The following is an 8,145-nucleotide window of genomic DNA, read 5'->3' on the forward strand; positions in this document are numbered from 1 at the left end:
GTCTGTGCGCTCGGCGGGGCGTGGAGAGAGAACAAACAGAGGCAGCGAGAAAGAGCAGCTCCGCGGTTTCCCCCGCGCCGCGCCCCCCCACCCGCCGGCCGCAGCCCACCGCCCGGCGCCCCCCCGCCGCGCGCCCCCGCCCCCACCCCCGCGCCGCCCCGCCCCCCCGGCCCCCCCCCCGCCCCCCGCCCCGCCCCCGCCCGCCGCCCGCGCTTCCAAAGGCCGTCGGCGCGGGCCGCAAGCGCGGCGCTGCGCGGCGCGCGCGCGTGTGGGTCTCGTGGCTGGCTGAGGGCAAGAGAACAGGACCAGATGTCCCGGCTACCGCGCGCGCAGACCGGCGCGGGGCGCCGGGGCGCGCGAGCCGGAGCGCCCGGGGCGCCGGCCCCGGAGGGGGCCGGCCGCGCCCCCGAGGGCGCGCCGCGGGGGCGCCACGGCCGGCGCCAGCGGGCGCGGCGCGCGTAGGGCCCGGCGCGGCAGGGAAGCGCCAGGCCGGCCGCGGGCCCGGGGCCACGGGCCCGGAGGAAGGAGGCCCCAGGGCGGCGCAGCGGCGCGCGCGCGCCCGCGGGCGCGCGCGCGGGACCGGCGAGCGCCCCGAGCGCGCCGGGCGCGCGGCGAGCGAGGGCCGGGGCGGCGCCGCCACGGGCGCACGCGGGCGCCCGCCCCCGCCCCCCCGCCGCGCCCCGGCGCGCGGAGCGCCCGCACCTACCACGGGCGCCCGGCCGGCGCGGGGACCCGCGACGCCCCGGCGCGGGCCCCCGCACCGGCGCGCCGCGCCGCCGCCCGGGCCGGGCGGTGGCACCCGCAGCGGGCCCGCGGGCCCCCTGCGGCGCGACGTGCGAGCGGGCCGGCCGGCCAGACCGGCCCACCCCTCGGGCGGCGGGCAGGCGCCGGGCGAGCGCCCGGCCACGCGACGGGGGGGACCCACGCCCGCGCGGCGCCGCCGCCCCCGCGCACGCCGAGGAGGGGCGGCGGCCGGCGCCACCCCCCGCGCAGCCCGGCCCGGGACGCGGCGGCGGCGCGCGGGCCGGGCGCCCGCCGGCGCGGCCGCGCCGCGGCGGCGCGAGCCCGGCCCGTGCCGCCCGGCGGGCGCACCGCGGCCCGCCCGCGCTCCGGGCCGCCCAGCCGCGACCGCGCGCGCGACTGCCGCGGCCCGGGGCGGCGCCGCGACGGCGGCCGCCCGGCCCCCCGCAAGCCAGCGCGCCGCGGCGGGCCCACCGCCGGCGCGGCGCCGGGCCCAACCGCGGGCCGGCGCGGACGGGGCCGCGAGGCACCGCGGAGGCGCCTCGCGGCCCAGCGGCCGGCGCCGAGCGCGCGGGACCGACGCGGGGGCTCCCCGCCACCGTGGGCCCGGCGGCCCGGGCCCCGCGAGAGCGCCCCCCGCCCCGCGCAGCGCCCGCGGCCCGCGCGGCCGCCAGGAGAGACGCGGCCCCCGCCTGGGCGACCCGGCGCGGCGGCGCGGCCTCGGCCGCCCGGCGACCGGCGTGCACGCGGGACCGCGCGCCGCGGGCCACGGGCGGCGGCGGCGGGGCCGGCCATCCGGGGGCGCGCACGGCGGCGCGAGGGGTTCGCGGGAGCGGGCCGCGCGACCCGCGCGTCGGCCGCGCGCGGCGGGCCCGCCGCGCGCCGGGAGGGGGCGCCGCGCGGGCGCGCGGCGCGCGGCGCGACCGGCCGCGGCCCCCGGGGCGCTGCCCCGCCGCCCGAGCCCGGCCAGCGCGCCGCGGGGCGCACGAGCGCGCCGGGCGTGCCGGCGAGGCGCGGCCCGGCGCGGCCCAGGCGCGGCGCGCCGCGCGCGCGGACCCGGCGCTGGGCGGGGGCCGGATTGGCCGGCCGGGGCGCAGCAGGAGACCAGGCCGCGCGGGGCGCCCGGGCGGCCAGCCCGCGAGCCGGGTCCCCGGCCCCGCCGCCCAGCGCGCCCCGCGGGGCGGCCGGCGGCCGGCCCCCCGAGCGCCCCGCGGGCGCGACGGCCAGGCGCGGCGGCCGGCGCGGGGGGCCGCGCGCCGGGCGAGCTGCGCGGAGCAGCACGCCGGCCCGGTGCGACCGGGGCCCCCGCCCGGGTCGGGGCCGAGGGCGTGGCCGGGGCCGCCCGACAGCGGCGGCCGCGGCGCAGCCGCGCGGCGCCGCCGCCCCGGGGACGCGCCGCGGCCCCGCGGCGGAGGCGCGCCGGCGGCGGCCGGGCCGGGCGCCCGCCCGCGGGCCTCCGGGCCCGCCGCGCGGAGCGGGCCGGCGGGACGGCGCCAGGGCCGAGGACCCGCCGGACCCGCGCTGCCGCCCCGGGCCAGCGGGGCCCGCGCCGCCCCCCGGCGCGCGTGACCCGGCCCGGGCGGCAGCCGGCGGGCCTCGCGAACAGCTCGGCGCGGCCCCGGCTCGCGCCAGCGGGCGCCGAGGGCACGCTCCCCACGGGGAGATCGGCGCGCGGCCGCCGCGCGCGCCGGCGGCGGCGCGCGGGCCGCGCCGGGCGGGCGCCAGCGCGCGCGCGCCGGGGCCGGACCGGGGGCCCGGGACGCCGGCCCGCCGCGGCCGGCCGCGCGGGCGGCGGGGCGAACGACGCGCGGGCGCGCCCCGGCCAACACGCGCCTCGGGAGGGCGCCGGGCGGCCAGCCGGCGGCAGACGCCCCCGGGGCCAGCCGCGGGCCCGGGCGGGCGCCGGCGCCCGGCGGCGCCCAGCGCCGCAGGCGGGCCGGCAGCCCGCGGCCAGCGGCGGCCCGGCCGGTCCGCCGCCCGCGCGCGCCCATCGGAGGCGTCCGCCGCCGGCGCGCGGGCCGCCGGCGCGCGCAGTGTCGAGCCCGCGCCGCCGGCCGGAGGCGGCGCCGGCGCGGGTGCGCCCGGCGGCCGGGGAGCGGCCCGCCGTGTGCGGCCGGCGCGGACAAGGGGGCGCGCGCGCCCCCGCCGCCGCACCGCCCGTCCGCGGCGGCCGTCGGCGGCGCGCGCGCGGCCGGCGCCGGCCCCGCGGCGGCCGGCGACGGCGACGAGGGCGGGCCGCCGGGGCCCCCCCCCGGCCCCGGGGCTCGTGCCCGCCCCGGGGGGCGCGCAGGGCGGACGGGCGCCCGCGCGCCGCGCGCCCCGGGCGCCGGCGGCCGCAGGGCGGGCCGCAGCCGGGCGGAGACATTAATAGAACATTTTTTTGTTGACCATTTCAAAGATCTAATTGAAACAAAACATTTTGGAAAGGTAAAGAGTGTGAAAAGGTGATAACTGTAGTAACAAATTTTTCCATGGCAATGGCTGCATTTTTAGGGCCAATTTTCCACACAAGAGACAAATTGTTCTTGTTATCTCTTTCATTAATATATTCTCTTACTTGGAAAAACGATTTAGAGAGACTTAATATGTGAAGAAAAAGCAGCATAATTTTTTTTTTTTGGTTTTGTTTAGAAGTGAATATAAACAATAATTTATTGCTGCCCTTCTTGCTAAAGCTAATCCTACCAATACATATAAAATTTCAATTCCTTACTCTTGGCATTGTGCATTTTCGTTTAGTATTTGAATTATACATTGGATATATATATATATATATATATATATAGCTCTTAAGAACAATTTATTATCAACACTATTCTAAAAGTATACTGTAGTGAAAACACAATCATGGCAACTGCATTTCATGATCTGGTTGGCAACTTATTTATTAGCTTTATATTATTATTCCCATTATAAGTTTGACAATGATCTCCATGGCTTCCCTCCACATTCAAGGCAAAGGTGCACGAGGAGTGCAGTTACGACGATTATAGATCGTACACTTAGGAGGAGATGGCTTAGACATAAGGTGGGCACTTTCGATTGTAAGGATCTCCGCGCCACATGGAACAACAGGTCGATTATAAATGATCTGTGCAAAATTACAAGGTATATATGCTGTTAAAGCCCCCATATACATAAAATCAATGTAATTAGCTCAAACAAAGCATCAAACTTTTTTTTTTAAGAAATATTATTTGATTGTAATTGTAATTTTTACTTGTAAATATACTACAAAAAAGAAAACTAGTTGCTCTTACCCTGCAGCTCTCGGGCCATGGTAGAAGTGGGAATAAAGAGAGAGGAAGCTAAGAGAATGCATACTATGAGAAACAATGCTCTCATTTTGGTTTAATTACTGGCAGGTTGAGTCAGCATCTCCTCTCTTCGACTGCTATTTATAGGCCTATTCAAGTGTGTTCTTACATTAAAAGAATTTGGAAGCCTTTTATTCCTATATTCAATTTGCAATCTCGTGTGATAAAAATGAATATAAGAAATCTATTTTGGAAAACTCATGCTGCAAAAAACTTGCAAAGCTGATAAATAGCATTGCATTTGCTTAAGTAGAAAAAAAGTGGATATCTCTATTCTTTCACTGATCAAGTCTCCTTTTCCATCTCATCTTGCCAAATGCAGAGCTTTGGAGTTTTAAGGAGAGAGATATTATTACTGTAGAAACCTCTCGCTTTGATCATACGGGAACGGGGATGAACAGAGGAGAATAAAACAGGGCAACACAACATACCCTTTTTTCATTCATTACAAACGATATATAAGATTTATTATATCTATCTCTCTTCACGTTAAGAAACTCTCCATGGCAAGCAATCGAATGTACGTAAGTTATTTAAAATGATTGGAAATACTAAAAGTAGGCGGCCTTACCCTTGTCGACCAGTTGTCGAGCCATGGTGGAAGTGGGAATAAAGAGAGAGGAAGCCAAGAGAATGCATACTATGAGAAATATTGCTTTCATTTTGGATTGAAGTATACTAGCAAGGTTGAGTTAAGCAACTCCTCTCTCGACTGCTATTTATAGGCCTATTCAAGTGTGTTCTTACATACTTTTCAAATAAGGATGCCATTATTTCCAGGGCAATGCGCATTCACTTTTGGGACCAATTTTCCATGAATTATTGCTGTTGTCTCTTTCATTACTTGGAAAAAATATACATGTAGTGAAGAAAATTTGTTATATGAAAGTGTCCTGTTCAACAACCTGCATCAAATTTTTTTCAGAAGGTAAATAAACAATAATCATAGTTTATTTCAATTTCTAATTTTCAAAGACTTTGAATTACTATTCAATTCTTCTCCATGAAAGCTAAAATCATTGACCCCAAGTCCACAAATGTGGTTAGAGGGTCACATTAACTAGAACATTTTTGTTGACCATTTCAAAGATCTAATTGAAACAAAACTATTGGAAAGGGAAAGATAGTGAAAAGGTGATGCATGCTCTCTGGCCCTCACACAAGTTGTAGGGCTTTGAGTATGATTTCGAAAAACAACAAAATTGACGAGAGGGATGACTGTAGTGACGAAATTTCCATGGCAATGACTGCATTTTTAGGACCAATTTTCCACACAAGAGACAAAGTCTTCTTGTTATCTCTTTCATTGACATATTCTCTTACTAGGAAAAAGATTTAAGAGACTTAATAGTGTGGGGGAAAAGCAGCATACTCGTTTTTTTTCTTTTGTTTAGAAGGTGAATAAACAATAATTTATTACTGTCTTCTCGCTGAAGCCAATCCCACCATTGGATATAATATATAATATATATAAAGTTAAATTCAACATATAACGGGAAGTACTTTTATTTTTTTAAAATTTTACGTTGAAATTAAGAATCTTACTAGAAATTATCAATTCATCAATATGAGCTCTTAGGAACAATTTATTACACATATATATCCTAAACAAAGTGTACTAGTAGTAGTGTTCAAAACACAAATCATGGCAACGGCAACTTCATGATCTGGTTGGCAACTTATTTATTAGCCTTATTTAATTATTCCCATCATAATTTGCCAATAGATCTCCATGGCTTTCCCTCCACATTCAAGGTAAAGATGCAAGAGGACTGCAGCCACGACGATTATGGATTGTACACTTAGGAAGAGATGGCTTTACATGAGGTGCGCACTTTCGATTGTAAGGGTCTCCACGGCCACATGGAACACCAGGTCGATTATAAATGGGATCTGCTGTAAAATTTACAAGGATATATCATGCTGTTAAAGTATCCATATACATAAAATCAATGTAATTAACTCAAGCAATTTGCATCAATTTTTTTATTTTAGAAAAAATTATTTGATTGTAATTATAATTTTTAATCGTAAAATATACTAAAAAAACTAGTTGCTCTTACCCTGCAGCTGTCGATCGAGCCATGGTAGAAGTGGGAATAAAGAGAGAGGAAGCTAAGAGAATGCATACTATGAGAAACAATGCTTTCATTTTGGATTAGTTACTAGGTAGGTTGAGTTAGGCATCTCCTCTCTCTCGACTGCTATTCATAGGCCAATTCAAGTGTGTTCTTACATAAAAGAAATTAAGCAAACTTTTCAAAGCTTGATACCATTGGATGACAGATTCAATTGCACCATATAAAGAGCGAAATTGACAAAGGGAGAACTCATGAAATTTCCATGGCAATGAGTGCCTTTACCTTTAATACCAATTTTCCACTCAAAAAGCAATAAAAAATAATACTTGCTGTTGTCTCTTTCATTAGTGTTCTCTCTTTTGGAACAGAAAGATTTTTAAAGAGGTGGAAAGGAAGAAAATGGAATAAATATCATGGACAGCATGCTCGATCCATGAAAAGTCTACTTACAAGCTATTATGTATTAAAATGAAAAAAAAAATATGTTGGTGAAATTTGGAATTGGTAGTGGAGGATTTTAAAGTTATTTATTTTACTTTTAATTCTTGTCATTTTTATTTTTTTTAATTATGAGGAAATGGAACATGTAATCTTCCAATATTTATATATTATCAAAAAATTAAATAAAAAAAATTTGGCTTTTGGAATTAGGCTGAAATGTGTTTTTACATGATTCATGCCTAAGATATTAAAACATATTAATGATTGAAAAAGATTAAGGCATGTCATTTTCATCCGACCAATTGCACCCCTAATCAATTCATTGCAAGTAGTCTACTTCTTTAGTATTACATCAGTGCAAATGTACTAGCTAGTGTCTGTGAATATGAAATACATGGACTTTGATTTCGTCCAGTGAATTAAAGAAACAAAACTGTTGAATGTAAACTGATAGACCCATCCTTTAAATAAGGATTCAATTAAATATAAATAATTGCCATTCAAAAAATAGGGTTAGAAAAATTAATTCCATAAAATATTGAATTACATTACAAGAAGTAGCTTTTTTTTTTCCTTTTTAATTCTTATAAAATACAAAGCGTCCAAATTAAAAGTCTTTGAGAATCTTAAAAAACACAATGCGCATACCAAACAAAGCAGTGGTAGTCAATCATGACAACTGCAATTTCATGATGATCTGGTTGGCAACTTCATTAGCTATAAACTCCCATTGTCATTTCAGCAAATAGATCTCCATAGCTTTCCCGCCACATTCAAGGTGCAACAACCACACGAACACATCAAATTACATGCACATCTCCAACTTTTTTGTTTACCTGGATATGAGATTGAAATAGATCTCTATTCCAAATACGTCATGTACTTCTAGGCATCTCACATTTCAGAATGGCACATTATTTTTCTCTTTAACAAAATTTCATTTCTTGTTTTCTACTTCTTCTCAATTTTTTATTGACATATCGTTGATTTATTTCCCAATTTTGCTAAAAATACATCTTATGAGCTTCCTTATAATCTTACCCCCTGGTTTATTCTTATAGAATTTGATCTTGTTGATAATAATGTATCGATTCTTAACGTTTCGTCGTTTTACTGCTAGGAAGAAAAACTCCTCATCATCTCCATGATTATTATTGTTTTCTACTATTATCATTCCTTCCGTGAGCCTTAATCTTACTGTGAGGTTAATACTGACCTTAAGTTATGAATGACGAGCTTCAAATTCTTGAAAAAACTCATACTTAGAATCTTATCGACCTCCTTTCTAATAAGACTTCTGATGTTGATTACAAATGAGTTTACAAAATCTAAACTCGCTTAGATGAATCCGTTGAATGTTATAAAACTCGCTTAATTAGTGATTAAAGATATATTTAAAGAGTATGGAATAGACTATACATAAACAAACCTTTGCTTTTAAAATCTGCAGGCTTCAACGAGCCTTATATGATAACAATCTTAACTAAATACATTGAATTTATAAGATGATATGTCAACTAGTTTAAACCAACTATTTTACTTTTATTTTGTTCTTAGTATAAGAA

This window comes from Theobroma umbraticum, unplaced genomic scaffold, assembly GCF_002168275.2.
Source record: "Theobroma umbraticum cultivar Fairchild unplaced genomic scaffold, ASM216827v3 scaffold_67.0, whole genome shotgun sequence".
Taxonomy (NCBI): Eukaryota; Viridiplantae; Streptophyta; class Magnoliopsida; order Malvales; family Malvaceae; genus Theobroma; species Theobroma umbraticum.